Source organism: Lichenostomus cassidix, chromosome 5 (assembly GCF_008360975.1).
Source record: "Lichenostomus cassidix isolate B80296 chromosome 5, HeHo_3.0, whole genome shotgun sequence".
Lineage (NCBI taxonomy): Eukaryota > Metazoa > Chordata > Aves > Passeriformes > Meliphagidae > Lichenostomus > Lichenostomus cassidix.
The window spans coordinates 53,177,103-53,194,582 of NC_139486.1; the positions used below are offsets into that span (position 1 = coordinate 53,177,103).

At 38.9% G+C, this 17,480-nt stretch overlaps 2 long non-coding RNA genes across 4 annotated transcripts in view; both read right to left on the reverse strand.

Moving 5' to 3' along the window:
• Positions 1 to 961: 961 nt before the first annotated feature.
• On the reverse strand, positions 962 to 8,445 carry LOC146436661 (uncharacterized). The gene is made up of 3 exons (XR_014852745.1): positions 8,008 to 8,445; positions 7,159 to 7,317; positions 962 to 2,273 (listed from the first exon to the last, which is right to left on the reverse strand). It is a non-coding gene; the product is annotated as an uncharacterized LOC146436661 (long non-coding RNA).
• A 2,746-nt stretch (positions 8,446 to 11,191) lies between these two features.
• The window catches only part of LOC146436662 (uncharacterized), a 117,657-nt gene continuing 111,368 nt past the window's right edge, over positions 11,192 to 17,480 (reverse strand). For all 3 annotated transcript variants that reach the window (XR_014852927.1, XR_014852925.1, XR_014852926.1), the window contains 2 exons: positions 12,729 to 12,940; positions 11,192 to 11,657 (listed from right to left, as the gene is read on the reverse strand). This is a non-coding gene — a long non-coding RNA (uncharacterized LOC146436662). The remainder of the gene's footprint in view (positions 11,658 to 12,728; positions 12,941 to 17,480) is intronic.

A 17,480-nucleotide genomic window follows, 5' to 3' on the forward strand; every position in this document is an offset into this window, starting at 1 on the left:
TCCCATCCAAAATAGACATTCTCAGGAAAGGAAATTTAGTCCCTGTATCTCCATAATTTATAGAGTTTGAGTACTTGCACTTCCAGATCTGTTATGTGACTAGACCTAATAAAAATGGTTTCTTAATATATCTATGAATGTACTATCTGTGAAGAAATGCCATTTACCATGTATGAAAAGAATTGCTAAAAACTTTCCTCTGTCCCAGTTATTCCAGATCAAAGCTATACAGTGAAAACCCGTTAAAAAAGAACCAGATAAAGCACAAACCTGTTAGGCAAATCAAAGCAGCCTGTGGGAAAATGATAAAATACTGAAATAACTATTTAAAAATTGCATCCCTAAAACTCTCAGCTGGATGAATACATATTTTAATACTGCTTGACAAAGTGTGGTGTCTCTCATTTTTCTTCTACTACATACTATGAATAGGGAAGTTATTTTCAGGAATAAATCTGTTCACCAGTGTGTTCATTTTTCATTGACATATTGGTCTTAACACTCCATCCTTCAGGTATGAAGAAAGTTTCTTTTATTGGCAGAATTTAGAGCTGGAACCTAATGATTTACCCTGTGTCATAGAAACCATTTCCTGATAATTCTTGTATGCTGGCCCCTAATTCTGATCCCAAAAAGGAATGTACTGCTGATGGACCACATCTGCTGATGGACCATCTTCACCATCCTACCAGTTTTTGTTCACTAACTTTTAAGGCTTTGGAAACTTTTGCATGTTCCCTGAGGGACAGGAAGTTCTGACATTAAAAATTACCTTTTCCCACAGTCTAATCAGAAACATCCTTTTAGAAAGTACATGTGACCATTAAATCATTAACTGTTATAAAATAATTGTGATAATTTTATAACTATATTTAAATATTAATAATAAATATCTGCTGATTTCAATTAGGTCTAATAGTTTATTCATTTTAATTTTATTAAAATTTTAATTCCCATAAAATATGTTGGGTTCTTGTTCTCAGAGCTAATTCTTTCTAATAAGAAGTAAATAAGTGTGTATTTCAAGCAGTGTTATAATCCAACACAATTCTGAACAGCTAGGTTCCATCACACCCTGGTTCCCTGCACAGTACCCCTGCTTCCCAGCTGCTGTATTCCATGAGTATGGATGATGTAGCCCATGAGATGTACACACAAAGTGCCTCATTGTCTCTTATGGTTCTGCATAATGCCAGTAATTAGAGACACAGACAGATTAGATCTTCTATATACTCACAAGAAAAGCTGCCTCTTTTTAATTTAACAGGGTGTTACAACTCACCCCCACAAAAGTGAGAGTAATTCAGGTTTTTTCTAATGGATCCCTTTGGGTGGATTAGAGTGAAATGACACTGAAGGATTGGTGTTTGTAAATATATATCTGTAAGATTTATTTTAGAACACTTTGGTGGCAATGGAAAGCAGGTATGTAGCCATTTTGGTTATCATTATCTTTAGTACTATGACAATATAAAAGCCTAAAAATATCACTTAAGAAAACATATAAGGAAAAGAAAGAGATGGAAGGATAAGAGCAGAAAGTTCTCACCACTCAAAGGCCTCACGATGAGATTTGGTTGTTGCAATTTCAGTGCCTCTTGGTTGAGGTGATGGCTGCAGACTGGATCTGTCAGGTGATGAGGGAAATCCATGGAACACAGAATCTACTGGGTTTATAGTCACTTGGGTTCAGCTGGCACCTCTCCTGGGGCAGGGAATTTCCCACTTGATGATGTAATGCTGTGGATCAGGGGACACTCTGGGAGTCCCTGACACCTTATAAGATGATGGCCCACAATCAGCAGAGATGAACAATTTCAGGATATGTGTAAATGCCCCTGGATACTTCCCTGGCAGAGGAGTCACCACAGCTGAGCTCCTGTGGGTGAGGACACAGAGACAGCTCCCACCTCTCAGGGTTTGCCTCTCTCCTGACCTTGTTCCACACCCAGCTTGTTGCCAGGCCGAGGTGGGCTGTAGTTTATTAAGCTAGACTGAATGAAAGCATGGGGATTCTGCCTACCTGCACATACTCACATCCAAGCACATCCTCGGGCAAAAACTCCTTGTGTGCATTGGCCTCAAACATGAGCCATGTAGCAGGAAACAGGCTCCTGTGCTCTCCAAACAGAACAGAGAAAACTGTTAGTTCTCTTGCTTCACTACTTCATCTCGTCTTCCAAACACAAAATCATGTTCAGCTTCATCCATTTTACTCAGTAATTTAATTTAAAACTGCAGATATTCTCACATGACTCTAAGGAAAATCAAGCCTATAAAGAAAATGTGTAATGCATACATTAATAATCTAATGCACACATGTAATGCATCCAAGTGCTTTACAAAAATAAGCAGAGAAAGATCACTCACACATTTGCTACTTGCGAGTCACCTACTATTTTCTGTGATTTTTTTTATTATTATTACTGTTATTCCTAAGTTCTTTTTATCACCACAATAAATTGCCCTTGCCAGGAGAACTTTATCATTCTGTGTCTGCTGGCCCTTGAAGGAAAAAGCATTTCACATCTATCAAGATAGAGATGTGTTTGTTTTCAGGTCAAAAAAATCAGTCCTACTTCTTAAACATCACCTCTTCCACCTCCTTCAATCACTTACAGTAAATTTCCTTGCAGTGGGATGAGCCCATTGAGCACTTTAACTATCATAAACCTATACTATGCTTGGCATGAATATTGCCAACCACAGACATATTTTTTTCTAATAACTTATTAGTTATGTCATGTTAGCTAGTCTGCCACAAAATCTCCATCCTCCTACAGGGATAGGAGGAATGACATGCTGCTGCTGTGCAAGTATGAACAAGAAAAGTGGTGATTTCCCTGACAGGCCTGGATGGCTTTTGTGTATTCAGCAACACTAATGTATGGAAAGTAGAGGTTCTGTGCTCTGCTTTGGCTGTAACTTGTCAGTCTATCACATTAAAAATATCCAGGACTTTAGTCAGCAAACAGAAGTACCTTATCCTCCTGCCTCAGGTCTTAAAGACATATTCCACTGGACTTCATCTGGGGAAGGGCTGGACAGAGGGTTGAGTAAGCATAAAATTAATCAAAAATTCTTCAGAGCCTTTGTATGTGTTGCATTTCTTCCTCTACCATTAGTAAATCCCTATTGTTTGGGTCAGCCATGGAAGCAAATTGTAATCTATAGAAATGACTGAAGAGTATGATATTTCCATTCCTTATGCTATATATAAGGACAGTAAAAGAACTGATGGGTACAGGAAAATAAAGGGAACATTCTCCTTCTGGTAGATCCTGGTTATTAAGGAAAATAAGACATGTTTTAATGATATGGGTACATGTCCTACTAGCTAGTTTCACATTTTAGTTGTCAAAATGAGTAAACCAGATACTTTTGAAGAAGGAATTAGAGATCCATTTGCTAAGCTGAAGGCACTTAGCACTCCTGTCATATCACATTTTATTAGGAGGGCCAGTAAAGGATAACAACTGTCAGACACCATTCTTATTTCAATCCTTAAAAATAGTATAAGTTACTTTTCTATCTCAGAACACTTTGGAGTTCCTAAAATTCTGTCATAAAAAATAGTAAAATAACTGCTAAGAAACCAAAATTTTTCTTTTCCATTCCTGTTACCACTGAGCCTGAAGGGTAAAAGGTTATGTGTCATGGGAGGCTGACACCATATGTGCTCCCTGGATAAAACACTGTTCCATTTTGGATTGATTTTCTAAGCAAATAGTGCAGCTAGGGTGATAAGCTGCAAGCACATCACCCACTGTTTGAATAATTACTTACAACACAACATTTCTGTCCCCCACTGTTCCCACCAGTCCTCAGCAAGACATGGGAAACTTGAACACTTTCTGACTCCATTCCCTCAATTATAAAACCTCAATATTAAAGATTTTGAGGGTTTTTTACCTACTTGTGAGGCCCCTCATTCATCCCACCCAACTGGCTATGATGAGGATGCAGACCAAGACAAGATCATCCTTCTGCAAGATTGTCTGTAATGCTACAAGCATCTCCCCCAAAAAAGGCAAAAAGGAAGCATATCTTTAAGTCTCTTCCACTGGGTGTGTAGACTCAGGGCTCTTATTGAAATTAAATATCTCAGTTAAGCCATTCTAATAATAATGCAGATGTTTCTTTCTATTTCTTGGGGAAAAAATATAATTTTCATTAATAAGTCCTGTGATTAAAAGCCATGCTTGAATCTTCTTCGTGGCAGGCAGGGCACATGTGCAGAAGGCATAGGGGAATGCAAAGGTCTCCTCTGCACAGTTATTCCCAGAAGTAAAGAAATATTTCTGCCCTAGAATGTCCATTCAGAGCTCAGCCCCCTCTGTGTTTCTACTTGAGTTTCCTCATCTTTCAGACTTGTAGATATTTCTGAACTCTGCTGGATTTGACTGAGCCAGTTTTTGATCCTCTCTGTAGGCCACAGGGAGCACATTTCATACATCACCCTTGTAAATTAATTATGTTAACAGATGAAGGGTGGAATCATATCAAAGAGTGTGCACGTACCTCTGAAATCACCTGAGCTGAAAGACTCTTTTTCTTACAAAAATTGGGTCTCTGCTTCTGAGAAAGCCTGAGGCAAAACCTGCAAGACTGCTGGGGATACATCCCACTGGCTTCCCTATTCATTAAGGCAGTGAAGAAATAGTGGCAACTCTGCAGCACTGGAAACACCCCAGAGAGTCAATTTTTATACCCTGCAGCTCTTCTGGCTCCATTGTCAGTGTTGATGCTGCCATTCTCTCCTTCTGCTCCCTTGCTGTTCCCTTTTATACCAGACCACAGCATTTATTTTAAAATCCTTTCAAACCCTACTCCCTTTGTAACAAATAATCCTGCCATGGCCATGGAAGGGCTGCACTGATCTTTGCCCCCATGTGGCCAGGCCAAGGTGACTAGATTAACACAAACCTGTGAGATTGCATCTGGCCAGCTCATTTCTGTGAATCCCAGCATTTCATACATGTACCCTGCTGTTTAAGGGCCACTCCTTAGCATAGCTGCTGAAATTACTTTTTCCACATACAGGGGTTTCCCTAATGAAATGTACTGTTTCAAATGCACTTTCTTTTTAAGCCTGTATAACCTTCCTCTGTATTAAAGCACTATTTACTTTTTCTGCATGCCAGGGAAATAAAGCAGAAAGGGTGAGAAAGCTGGTGTAACTAATAAAACAAGCAAGAACAGTGTAGCACAATTTATCTTCTTTGGTAGGAGAAAGTCCCAGGAGAGAGTTAATTCTCGGGGAGTGGTGACCATTTTGCTTTTCCTCCTAAGGCCTTTCTCACATTGCAAGAGAATTTTACATGATGAGAATGAATCTTTAGTTGAACTTTAACTACAGGGCATCAAACTACAAGCTGAAGGAAAAGGAGAAATAACATGACAGTACTGCCAGTTCTTTTTGCAAAAGACCTGCAGCATCACATTGCAAATGAGATGCCAATCCTGTAATTAGCAATTCAGTCAGTATTAATTGTGTGTGTGTTACTTCCCATCAATCACTGTCATTTCCATGTAGTCAGGATGTTTTATAGAACCCAATTTGTAAACAATATGCAAAAGTTTAGCCCACTTTAAATTAATGGCACCTGAGTAGGAAAGGGGGATGTTTTAGCTATTTGTTCCTATAAATGGACTTTTAAAATTTTAGTAGGTCCTAAGGGAAAAACAAGCATGCATTAAAGGCCATTAGACCACATCCAAAACCATTGTAACCAATATGTAGCACGTACTTCCTTGTCAAGAGTAGCACAGAACTCAAAAAGTTGTGAGAGTTAAAGGCACAAATAATTCCAGCAATTCATATTTTATGAAGCAATGTCTGTTCTTGATTTAAGATGTGTCCAGCAAGACATAATCCATGGCTTCCCTGGCAAGTGGGGGTCCAATTTTTAAAAAATATTTAATCCCCTGCCTCTCAATTTATCAATTTCAAACATCAGAATTTGCTTTATTTTCATCTGATAGATTTCAGAAAGCCCTCTGTAGGAAAATTATATTTGTCATATGTTATGAGAACACATAAATTATATTTCTCATATAATGACTACTGCAACCACCCTTTCACCTTAGATTTGATAGATTAAGTAGATTGAGCTCCTGGAACACTTCCTCTTTAATAACATTTTTGCTTATGCTTTAATTATTCCACTGGCTCTTCTCACTGGTGATCAACAGCCTTACTGAATTGTGAACATTAGTCTTCCACTGGGAGACCTCTGAAAGTGCCAAATAAAACAAAACTTCTATTTAATATTCTCAGGATTGCATTAAAACCTTTGCTGCAAATTGCATTCTTTCTCTCCCACACCATAACTACTTCTGACTGAAAATTAATTGCTCATCCACTGCTTGTGAGCCATTTAGATCCTGTGCTTAATATGGGCAGTCTGTTCTTTAGCTGTGCCACTCACTGTGAGATCCATAAACTCTGAAGCACAACCACCATCAGAAAACTTTTCATGTGCCCAAAGGACGTCACGAAACGAATCACAAATTGTGACTCTGTCTTCAGTCTGTCTCCTCTGGAGAGCTCAGCCCAGAGCACAGACTGGAACTTGTGTGTGAAGCTGCCAAAAATGCAAATTACAAACTGGCTACCAGCTTTCCTTTGACTTAAACCCAAAGTTAATCTAAAAAGCATATACATTGTATAGCATAAACCCGGTTTACAGAGTTTCCAGGTTAACTATCTGTTTACAAATAATCTTAAATAATCTCTTCCTTTGTGACATAAAAAAACCTATGTATAAAAGTTGCCAGAAACAGAGGTGCATCTTTTCCCATGTGGTATCATTTTTCAATACCTTATGCCCTTTCCTTACCCCCAGTTTGGGACTCACAAGCCATCAGGTCAGGAATGGTGTCTAGAAATATTTACACCTCATTGGCTTCAAAGAAAAAGTCGCTGCACCTCCCTGCCCCTCTAAAACCTGGGATTTCATTTTAGCACCTGGGTGTTTTCTTTTGGAAACCCAGCAGGTGTACAAGGACAAGAAGCTGATACACATCCACATAAAATCTAATGGATGTACAGTATTCAGGGACAAATATGCTCAGGACAACAAACCCAAACTTTGAAAGGGGATGGCCACAGTCAAAGTAGCCAGCACACACTAGGCCTGGGACTTTGTCTGTTACCTGCACCTGGAGCTCTTGTGATCCACAACACAAGGGATTCTGTGGCATTTCTCCAAAGAGAGTGATCTTTGCAGAATGAACCATCTCCTCCATCATGCACATTGCTCGTGGATGGAAAAGGACAGGAAGTCTTCTATCAAAGTTATATTCATATGCATTCTAGGATGAAAGACACAGAAGGTAAAATCTTGACTAAGATGAGTAAATGGTTTACCTTCCCAGCCAACAAATGAGAACATATCCATTTAACTTATATCTCTGTACCCTGATATCTGTATATATTTCACACTGTTTCTTACTGTTACCTATAAATAACTAATGATTTATCTATTTTAAATCTATTTAAAAATATGGACAAAATACTGGAGGAGATGGCTGTACTGAAAAATAAAATTGAAAAGGATAACAAAGTTTTGACATTTAAGGCAATTACGGACAGCATTCCTGGGAAATAACAGGAATTATCAGCTCAGCAGTTTACTGTGCATATTTTTTCCACTGGAGGTACTACAACAATGAAAGGGCCCTAAGGAAGCCCAGGCCATTGTTTAGTAAGATACTTAACAATGTTTTTGGCTTCCAGCACGATTAATCTTATTACTTTCAATGGAACTATTCACATGCTTCAATTAGACTTCCTGGAGTATGTTTACACAAAGTAAAAGGGAAAAAAAAATCACAGCCCTCCAGAGCATCAATTGTTCACAAAACTCATTAAATTAGTATTTTGTTGTTGCAGCTTCTGCAACTGGCTGCCTCAAAGAGCAATACAATACTGCAACTTATCATCACTCCTTTCATTTTTTGACAAAGCTTTTGATCCATTCTGAATGGATTTCTCCCATACACCTTACTTCTCACTGTGGCTTCTTTCACTTACAGGGTGGATCTTCACTGAGAATTTGCTTTCTTGTGATTCAGATGCAGCAGGAGGCATTTTACAGTGACATAGGGCAGCCTGTTCAGAAAAGACAATATTTATTAACTGCTTAGCACACAGCACCTTGAGGACCCTAGGTCAGAATGGACAAGTGCAGATTACAGTAATTTTTTCTTTCCTGAAGAACAGTTTGTGATTTATTCTCAAGGTGTGCTTGTCACTCAGCTCAGTGTTGCTTTCCAGGCTGCTCTTACAGAGTTTTCTCATGCTCTTCATCACTTACGAGCAAATATCCCATCATGGTGTGACTATTGCACCTTCATGGTAACACTGCTCATTCCAAGATGGTTCTTGGATGTTCACTTGGCCTTTCTGACCAACAGCTCATGAGAGACATTACTCCCTTTGGTCCTATTGAGACACAATACAAAAATAAATCAGTTACAGCATCAGGTACATTTTACATCCAACAAAATGCAGGCATCGACTGTTTTCTCTACAGCTGTCAATTCCCCGTGCAGTAATTACAATTTCTTTGAAAATACTACAGTGAAATTCTTTTCTTCTGAAATTCTGGGTGCTTTAAAGGAGTCAAGATTTTACACAGGTTTGTTTGCTTCACTTCCACATGTTGACACATGTTACTAAGTGAAAAGTCTGGTGCACACCTGGTTTTTGCTCTGGTTTGCCAGGATCCAACAGCAGATATTACTAATCCAGTCTTGCACATGCAGTTGAGCAATGTTCCACACTGCTTTGCAACATTTCTGCTTCAACAACCTCATCTGCACCAGCTAACATTGACGTGAGAGCCAACAAAAAAACCTCTTTTAAGCAGAAGTTTGTGATTAGCTTTTGTATCCAGTTGCACACACAAATACAATAACAGATGGAAAATTACTAAAGAGTAGAAGAGAATGAATTTTCCATGTCATTATCTCTCAGAGATGGGAAGTACAAAACAACACCTATGCTATTCCACGTCTGGCACAATGGGCTCCTGTCTTTGGGCCAGATGTGATCTGCTTTCTAAAGGAAAGTGGAAATCTAATTAGAACGCACTGTAGAGAGACTGACCTTACACTCATCTGAGTTTTCATTAAAGGAGCTATCTAAAGCACTTGATATGTTGTAGGCTGCAGCTGTCAGCTTCTACAAGAGCTACTTCTGAAAGCCCTGAAGAAGAAATAATTGCGAGGTAATGATTGCAGCACGACGTTAGTGCAGCTTGCTGTTCCGTTACAATAACCTTTTAATTTCCAACAGTTAAAAGAGGCCTTTCCTATGGACACTGGGGAAAATTCTAGGAATTGTAAAGTTCCTACAGTTCCCATTAATTCCAAAGGACCTTTCCAGCACTTATCACCATTCAGGATTTCACCCACTCATTATAATTAAGTTTTCTAAACCCTTACTCTCTTCTGAAGTTTCAGACATCCAGGTGTCGGTAGGACACCTGATAAGGTCAGCAGCTTTTTTTTCTTTTTTTTTTTTTAAAAAAAAAGGTGTATTTGCTCTTTAAAGTGCTTGCAGTTTGCAGGTCTTTATTTACAAATGCACTATATTTAAGGACATCAATATATCTCATCTGCTGGTTTTGCCCTTCAGGATGCAAAATTACTCAAGAGGATGTCACAAAAAGAACTGAGTACAGAGTATTTGCCAGCTCATCTCCTCTTCCAATTAAATTCATAGCTTTAGGAATGCAGACCTTTCCCTTGATCTGACAGGTAGCAGAACAAAGCACTTGTATTTTAGGTGTTGTCTGTCATGTTTTATCTGAGGAAGACATTTACATACTTCAACAATGCCAAGAACACAGGCTCCCAAATTCATATACAAAATGGAAGCATTCATTAATCACGGATTAACTAGGCAGCAATCCAGAAGACCAGCTTGCTCTACGGGCTTGATAGCAACTGAACATCCATCAATAGATTTCTAATACATCTGAGAACATTTCGTATTTCTAAAAATTCCAGCAGCAGAAACATCAGGAAGAGATTGCAATAATGAATAATTATTTGCTATTACTGCCAACGAGTTAATATACTAATGGATATCTACTTTATTCCCCCCTTGTAAGATAACTGATGGTTAATGCATGTTTTTATGTGGGAACATCACTCAAACCCCAAAACATGACATTACTCTTAAAGAGGAGGTCCTGATACTTGGCTGAGCAGAAATGCTGTAGTATGGAATAAACGCTGCCCACTGTTTTATTGCAGCTCTGCAGTTCTGCAGAGAGCTCTGTTAAAAGCCAATGTCTCTTCAATACTGAGTTTCTAAACTGAGATTTATACTGCAATTGATGCAGAAACATAAGAACAGGCAACAAGAATTTATTTTCTCTATTTCCCACAGAAAAAGGCTCAAAATAGATGCAATATTTGCCTTTGTCCACTGGGGATGTTTAGTCTGGAGAAAAGGCAGCTCAGGAGAGACCTGACCATTCCCTACAAGTACCTGGGAAGAGGTTGTAGTAAGGTGGATGCTGAACTCTTCTCCCAAGTCCCAAGTGATGGGATGAGAGTTTGTGCATGACTACAGGCATGGTTAGATGTGACCTGCTGCTTAACACTCCCCCAAGGAAAGACCAATGGCCAGGAAAGGGAAAACAGGAGAGCCTTAGCCCCACCTTCCCATCACACAGAGATGTCCTAACTTGCTGGTGTTCCAGGCCAGGAATGAGTGGCCATGTAGGGCTCAGAGCAGTTCTTCAGTGAACACAGAGTTAGTGTGGCAAACTTGCTGTGCAGTCCAGCTCGTGCATCACACACCACCTGCTCTGCTTCAAGCCTCACAGGACAATCCAGCCCATCAAACAGTGAGGAAAAACAATTTTTTTTCTCCAGTGAGCAGCAAAAATTATTCTAACTGCCAGCAAAATAAACCAGTAAGTGTTTCAACCCTACTGACATCACAGACAGCTCTATAGAGACATCTTTGCTCATCTTCAGAGCTTTTCAGAAACACTGAATAATCTTCATATTCCTCCTGGGGGCAGGAAAGTATTAGTACCTGCCAATTAAAACCATTACAGAATACAGGCAGAGAGAACTGTAAGAGAACAGCTCAGATGTTCTGAGCAGGTAAGATCTGCCCACCCACCCTTCAGCTACAGAATGTTTTGCTCCATTTGAAGTTCTGTGGTTTTTTGCTTTGCTTTGCTAAGAGCCAGCACAATTGGTATCAAGCTGGGGTTCTCGCTCTTTCTGTCTCCCCAAAGTAGTTGATGGTAATAAATAGGTAAGGAGATAAAACAAAAGGCCCTGAGCAGCATTTGAAGCATCAGCTCTGTTTTGCCGTTTTTCCAAATTCACAGAGAAATGCTGTCTGGCTGAACATCAAAGAGAAACTCAGCTGGGTCTTCTCTAGGAATACAGTCATCCACTGCAGCTCAAGAACAAAGAATGAAAAAGGAAATGGGGCCTGCTCACCTCTGCAAATGATATCCATAAAGATGCCCCAACAAACTGCTTCCTGCAGTAAAGGATTTTATCTGATTCCTTCTCACCTTCCACAGACATATTTAAATATCAGCTGTAATAATTCCAAGTGCATCAGTACCGAGGAAGTATATGAAAATCCTTAAATATTTCCTGGGTGCAATATTCTGAAAGATAAAGAAAAAGGAAGATAACTGTGTTCAATTCAGATTTCTGATAATCTGAGGTCTATCATGCTAATCTGCTGTTCAGAAAGCTGGTAATACACACATGTGAAATCTTTCCTGCCAGTTGAAAGGAAAGGATGGGACAGGGAGAAGGGAATAATTTATCACTCTTCTATCCTGAATCACAGTCTTTACACAGATGGAAAAAACGTGCAAGTGGAAGCCAATTTTGCCTGTGTAAAGTACCAATTCTGCCTCACAGCAGGAAGAAAAGAGTAAGAGCTGAGATTCACCCTCATCTGGCTTAGAGATGCTCAGTCAAGACTTCCATCACAGGCACAAACCCCAGCAAAGGAGGCTGTGAAAAGGCACCTGAGAATGTTAGAGGGCATATCAGACTGACTGTGCTTTATCATATCTGCCCAAGCAGACAGAAATGTGTTCACTCTTTCATGACATTCACTTCTCTTCAACAAGAAATCTTTATTCTAGTTGTCTAGACCAGAATTACTACTTTCCCACTCAGGAGAACGAGATCCTTCATGACCATCGAGCATAGGTGCAGGTTTGTTTCTACCCAGCATGATCAGAGGTAACAGCAATAATCACTGAAGGGAAATACCCAGAAAACTTTGTCCTTAATCTAATTGCACATTTATTTTCCATGGGCTTTTTAAAAGTGCAACAAATACATTGAAAAGCTGTAGTCTGATGATATTTGAGAGTCCATGGACTACTTTTCATGTCCACAAGACATACCACCGAAAGAAACAAGCTCATGCCAATAAGACTTAACTAATCAGGACTCAGACTATCACTGAAACCTTTTCAGAGGTGGGTAAAAGTTTGAAAATACCGTGTTAGGGTAAGTTTTTGTCAAATAATGCTATCAGATATATAAATCATTGTATTTAAACATGTATCAGCTCTCACAATTTCCAAGACAGACTTTTTAACTTGTTACATGCCAAAGTATTCTTGCAGAATGCCAAATCAGTACCAAATACAGAAATCACACATTGACAAATGCACTAGAACTGTGACCTAAGTCTTTAAGAAAGTATTTCTCACTTTCTCATTCACAGTTGGACACCCAGTCACCAACCAGGCAGGACACAGTCCTAAGTCTGTTTTCTACTGTGCTTGGCTCAGTTCTTTGTGGTCTGGTGCTAAAGTCAGGTAGAAAAGAAATGTATTTGAAGCTGCACAGGCAGAACTGGAACAATTCCATCAAGAACTCTTGAAGCAGGAAGCTTCATGGGGCACACTGCATCTGTCAGATTCTGAGAAATGAAAGACAATAAAGTGTAAAACCAGCAGGATTTAGCATAAACTGTAATCTATATTTTAAAATGGAGTTCACAGTAGCTCATCTTCAGCCTTAATAGAAATGTTTGTATTCACTGTGCAAAGAATGCTACCTCAGTTGAAATTTGTGGTATTGCCTAGTTCTTGCAGATAGTAAAGTCTACTAAACAGTGGCAACACTGCATTTATTTTTATGATTACTGAACTAATGGTAATTTTTACAGAGGTGTGGTACAGAGAGACACAATATTAGACTATTTTCTCAACAATTTTACTCAAGTATTACACTAGCTAAGGTCTGTGGGCTTCTACATTATATATTTCATAGGCCATTTGAATGACAAACTTTTAAACAACAGAAGCCAGGATGGTCCAGGAATCTGCAAGCCAAAGTTTTAATCTGAACTTCAGTGCTGATCAGACTTACTATACTTCAAGCACGTAACTAGTCAGAAGGATGGTCTGCCAAGTTTTACAGCATGATAATGACTAGAAAAACAGCATTAGTTGGTGATCCTCCACTTTAGTTAACTGGTAAATGGGCTGTTTAATTGATTTCTGTTTATTTTATTGCACCAAGGGCACAACCAAGATGAGCATGGCCCTGTAGAAGCTATGCAGTACACTAACACCTTGCAGAAGACACTCCTCACTCTCCTTAATTAGCAAAACCAGGCACAGTGTAGGAAACAAAAGAGACTGAAGCCAAACAGCAGATGTATGATTAAAAAGATCCCTAGACTCCTAAACTCTAATCCACCAATGTGGCCTCTGGACTACAAGGTGGTCAAGGTATTTTTCTGTGTCCAATCCCAGTACTAACATTAATCAGTAAAAAAAACCAAGAAAAGAAAGAAAGAGAGAAAGAAACAAACAAACAAAAATCTACCTTCTAGAAATAAACTCTGAAAATGCACTGGGAAAATCTAGCAACATTTTTTACAAGCACCAAGTAAATGCTTGATTTGGTTCAGTCTGCAGCAAGATTGTGCTGTCTTTTTCTGCATAATAGTTTGCACAGCTACAATAACACAAAGTGGAATGTGAATAGACTATGCTTAGGCTAATTTATTGCTGAAAAACATGTGCTCTGTTTACTATGAATTCCATGCTTTCCTTCAGTTTGCCAAATGCATTTTTTCTCAGAGAGCTGTTTTGTTTGATACTGTGCTCTTGTTTGGTTAAAAGGCATTCCCACATCCTGTTTCTTTTGATAAGAGTGATGGATCACAGCGTAATTAATGGATAAATACACAGTGAAGTTTGCAGACCTGTCCCGAGATGCCAAAAGTTTTACCATAACATTACTTTGAATGCTACCAGAATCCTAAGACACATTTCAAGGAAACAAAGAAGCCAAAAAGAGAAAAAAATAAAAAGAAAGAAGGAGGGTATGAAAGATAACTGGACTGGCAGAGGTTTAAAGGCTGCTCTGCATATGGAGTGTCACAGGAAGGAGAGTTTCTGTAGTCACACACAGTCATCATCAGCAGGTCTGCAGTGTTTAACTCCCAAATGTATACCTAGATTCACTGATTTTTATTTTCTTTTTATTTTTAAAAGGTGCTTCTCCTCTTTCCTCGGTGGAAGCAACCCTGCTGGGAAAAAGAACCTTTAGAGCATTGGTGGTGAGTGTGATGGGAATAAAGCTTTTGAGGATGCATAAGACTTTGCATGTCATTTATGTCATACTATTAGAGCTAAGGAATCTTGCTTTTCTCAGAAGGATAGTGAAAAGGAATCAGTAGAAGTATTTTTCACTAAATGTGAGCTTTTATTGCACATTATCATTTATCGCCCTCAGAATTTCTTCTTTTAAACAAGCAAATGGTGCAAAAAATAATCCTTATGCAGTTTTCTAGGAACAAGAATATTAATTACCAACATATTTTAGCCCTGATCTAGCAGAGCATGAAGTCACAACAGCCATGCTGTGCTGCTAACAGGTTTTTATGTTTCCTTGTGCCATTGGCACAATTTGGTTCTCCTGGTCCCTTTCTCTTCGCCTTTTTCTCATCCTGTAATTACCATTTCCTCTTTACTTTGACAAATCCATTACACAAAACATCACTCAAAATAGCAGAGGACAGACCTCAACTACCTCCTGCTAACCATCTAAACAGCTAGCTCTGACCACACATGAAACTTTGAGAAGAGCATTAAAACTGAAGCTTTCCTTGCTATTTGAGGTATTTTGAATGCAGTCACTTTCCTCAAAAATATATCAACTCTACAGTAGCTTATTGTGTTAGTGCAGGCTTTTAATTGATTCAATTTGATTTTTCATATTGGTTAATTCTAAAGTGCTGCAAGCTACTGTCTTCATCAACAGGATTATTGGACTAAATTCAAGAGCTTATTGGGATAATTTTTAGAAAATAGCTACTTGTTTACATTGTTTATCCTCCCCTGAATCCCTCTGCTACATTAATGCCTTTCTTATAAGCCACAAATTGTTTTAGAGTAGCCAGTAATGGCCATCACAAAATTTAAATATCACACAAGATGTATCTAGGTAACTGTCCTTCTTTCTGACTAGCTTTTAAAACAACACATACAAATTTGGGGTTCTGTAAGGAATTCTGGAAGATTTTAGTACATTAGGGGCATTATTTTATCTATAGGGTACATATCACTGATGTACATTAATCATATTCTTTCAGTCTGTGCTGACTCAGCTAACATTCTGAATCACTTGCTGAAAATAGAAAGAGTACTTTTTGCATATATATATTTGTATGCATATACCAGTACCTATCAGATTTTCTTTGCCTTATACCAGACAATAAAAATTTAAAAATCATGTTTTGTGTACAGTGTTACAAATGTTAATGTACTAGCAGTTACTCCTTTAAGTGTATATACTTATATATGCTTCCATTTGGACACACACACATTAACTCACTGTTGTCTCCAATTTTTTCCTCTGCCAGCTCACTTTACATTTTCTAAACCCCCAAATAGTAAGAGATAGCTTTGGTATGTCAAAAGGCTTAAGCCAGGACCTTTGGAGAGATGTTTATACCCAGGCCCTGCAATGCCAGTAAAGCTAAGCTCCCCTTGAACTAACAAAGTGCAAACAGGCAGATCAGCACAGAAATTCACTGTCAAGACTCTGAGAGTCTTTTTAGAACATCAGATTGTGAAAGCTGGACTGCTTAATGCTTAGCCTTTGAAAATCTGACCCTTTGGCCATAACATTGCATGCTGGAGATCCAGGGCTTTCCAAACTGTTCCACAGATGCCACTAACTGTACATGAGCTACACCAAAAGTTTCACATGGTCTCAGTATCCAAAGCCTGCCTCAAAAGCCTCCTGCACTGTCCTCAGCCTGACCAGGAGCTCAGGCAAAGCTGAAAAGCAAGATCTCAAAAGAGGATGGCTTAAAGACTCCTGTGCCTCTTCTTCCTCCTGCTCCTCCTGCTCCCCAGTCACAGCAGTGAGAAGCTTACCTCAGAGCACCCCTGTGCAGAAACCCTGGTGAAACAGGCTCTGACAGAGTTTGCTTTCAGTCAACAACTGAAAACACACTGGATTTAAACTGTAACAAGACCTTATGTGACCATCTTACATACACTACTCTTCTACCTAATAAAAACCAAAAATTTCAGACACATCACATTAAATCCATGTATCATTAGCCTCATCAACAGCTTCAAAGCTCATAAAAACACAAACTCGTATTTCCTCATGTAATGTCTAAATCAGTTGGCAAAGAGAGCATCCATTTCAAAATGTATGAGCTTACCTCCTGTGTAAAATTATTCAATAATTTTCTGGATGTCCAGCCTGTAGTATCTGAAAAGGGCATAGTTTTCAGATCACAGGATCAACACTGAGATCTCATTACTCAGAACTTCAAAATACCAGTTTTGGAATCAGGAAGCTTATATTACTTGAGGCCATCTTACATCTGTAAGTAAAGACGCAGCAATCAGGGACATTTTTATTTCTTTTACAGGTATCTCTCATTCTACTTTTCTCATTGCTGTGATAGCTCACAGAACAGTAGACCAGAACTTCTTGAAAAACACCTGTACTCCTAGTAAGAAGTAGCAGCAAGCACACACTGCTGCCATTACAGGGAAGACAAGAAGGTAATGGATCATGAATAAATGGTCTGGAATTGATTTCATCACTTAGCCCATATCCCTGCCTGAAGGCAAGGTCAGCTCTGCAGAAGCCATTTCTGGAATACCAGCACCAGTAGCCACTACTAAAATACCAGTGTTGAAAGCTACTGGTTTAAACATTTCTGATAAGAGATCACTCTTATGATTTTAACCATCAACAGTTACCCAGGATAGAGGTCTTAATCTTTACATATTTACCAAACTGCCTCTCAAGTTCAAAATAAACAATTACTGAAAGTAAAGTCAAATATCTCTACTGAAAACATCATGCCAGGTTTATGGGCCAAACTGCAATTTTAGTCAATATTAACACCAGTAGTTATTCTGGATAATACTGGTTACTGAAGATCAGAACACATTCCAGCACCTTGGGTGCTCCAC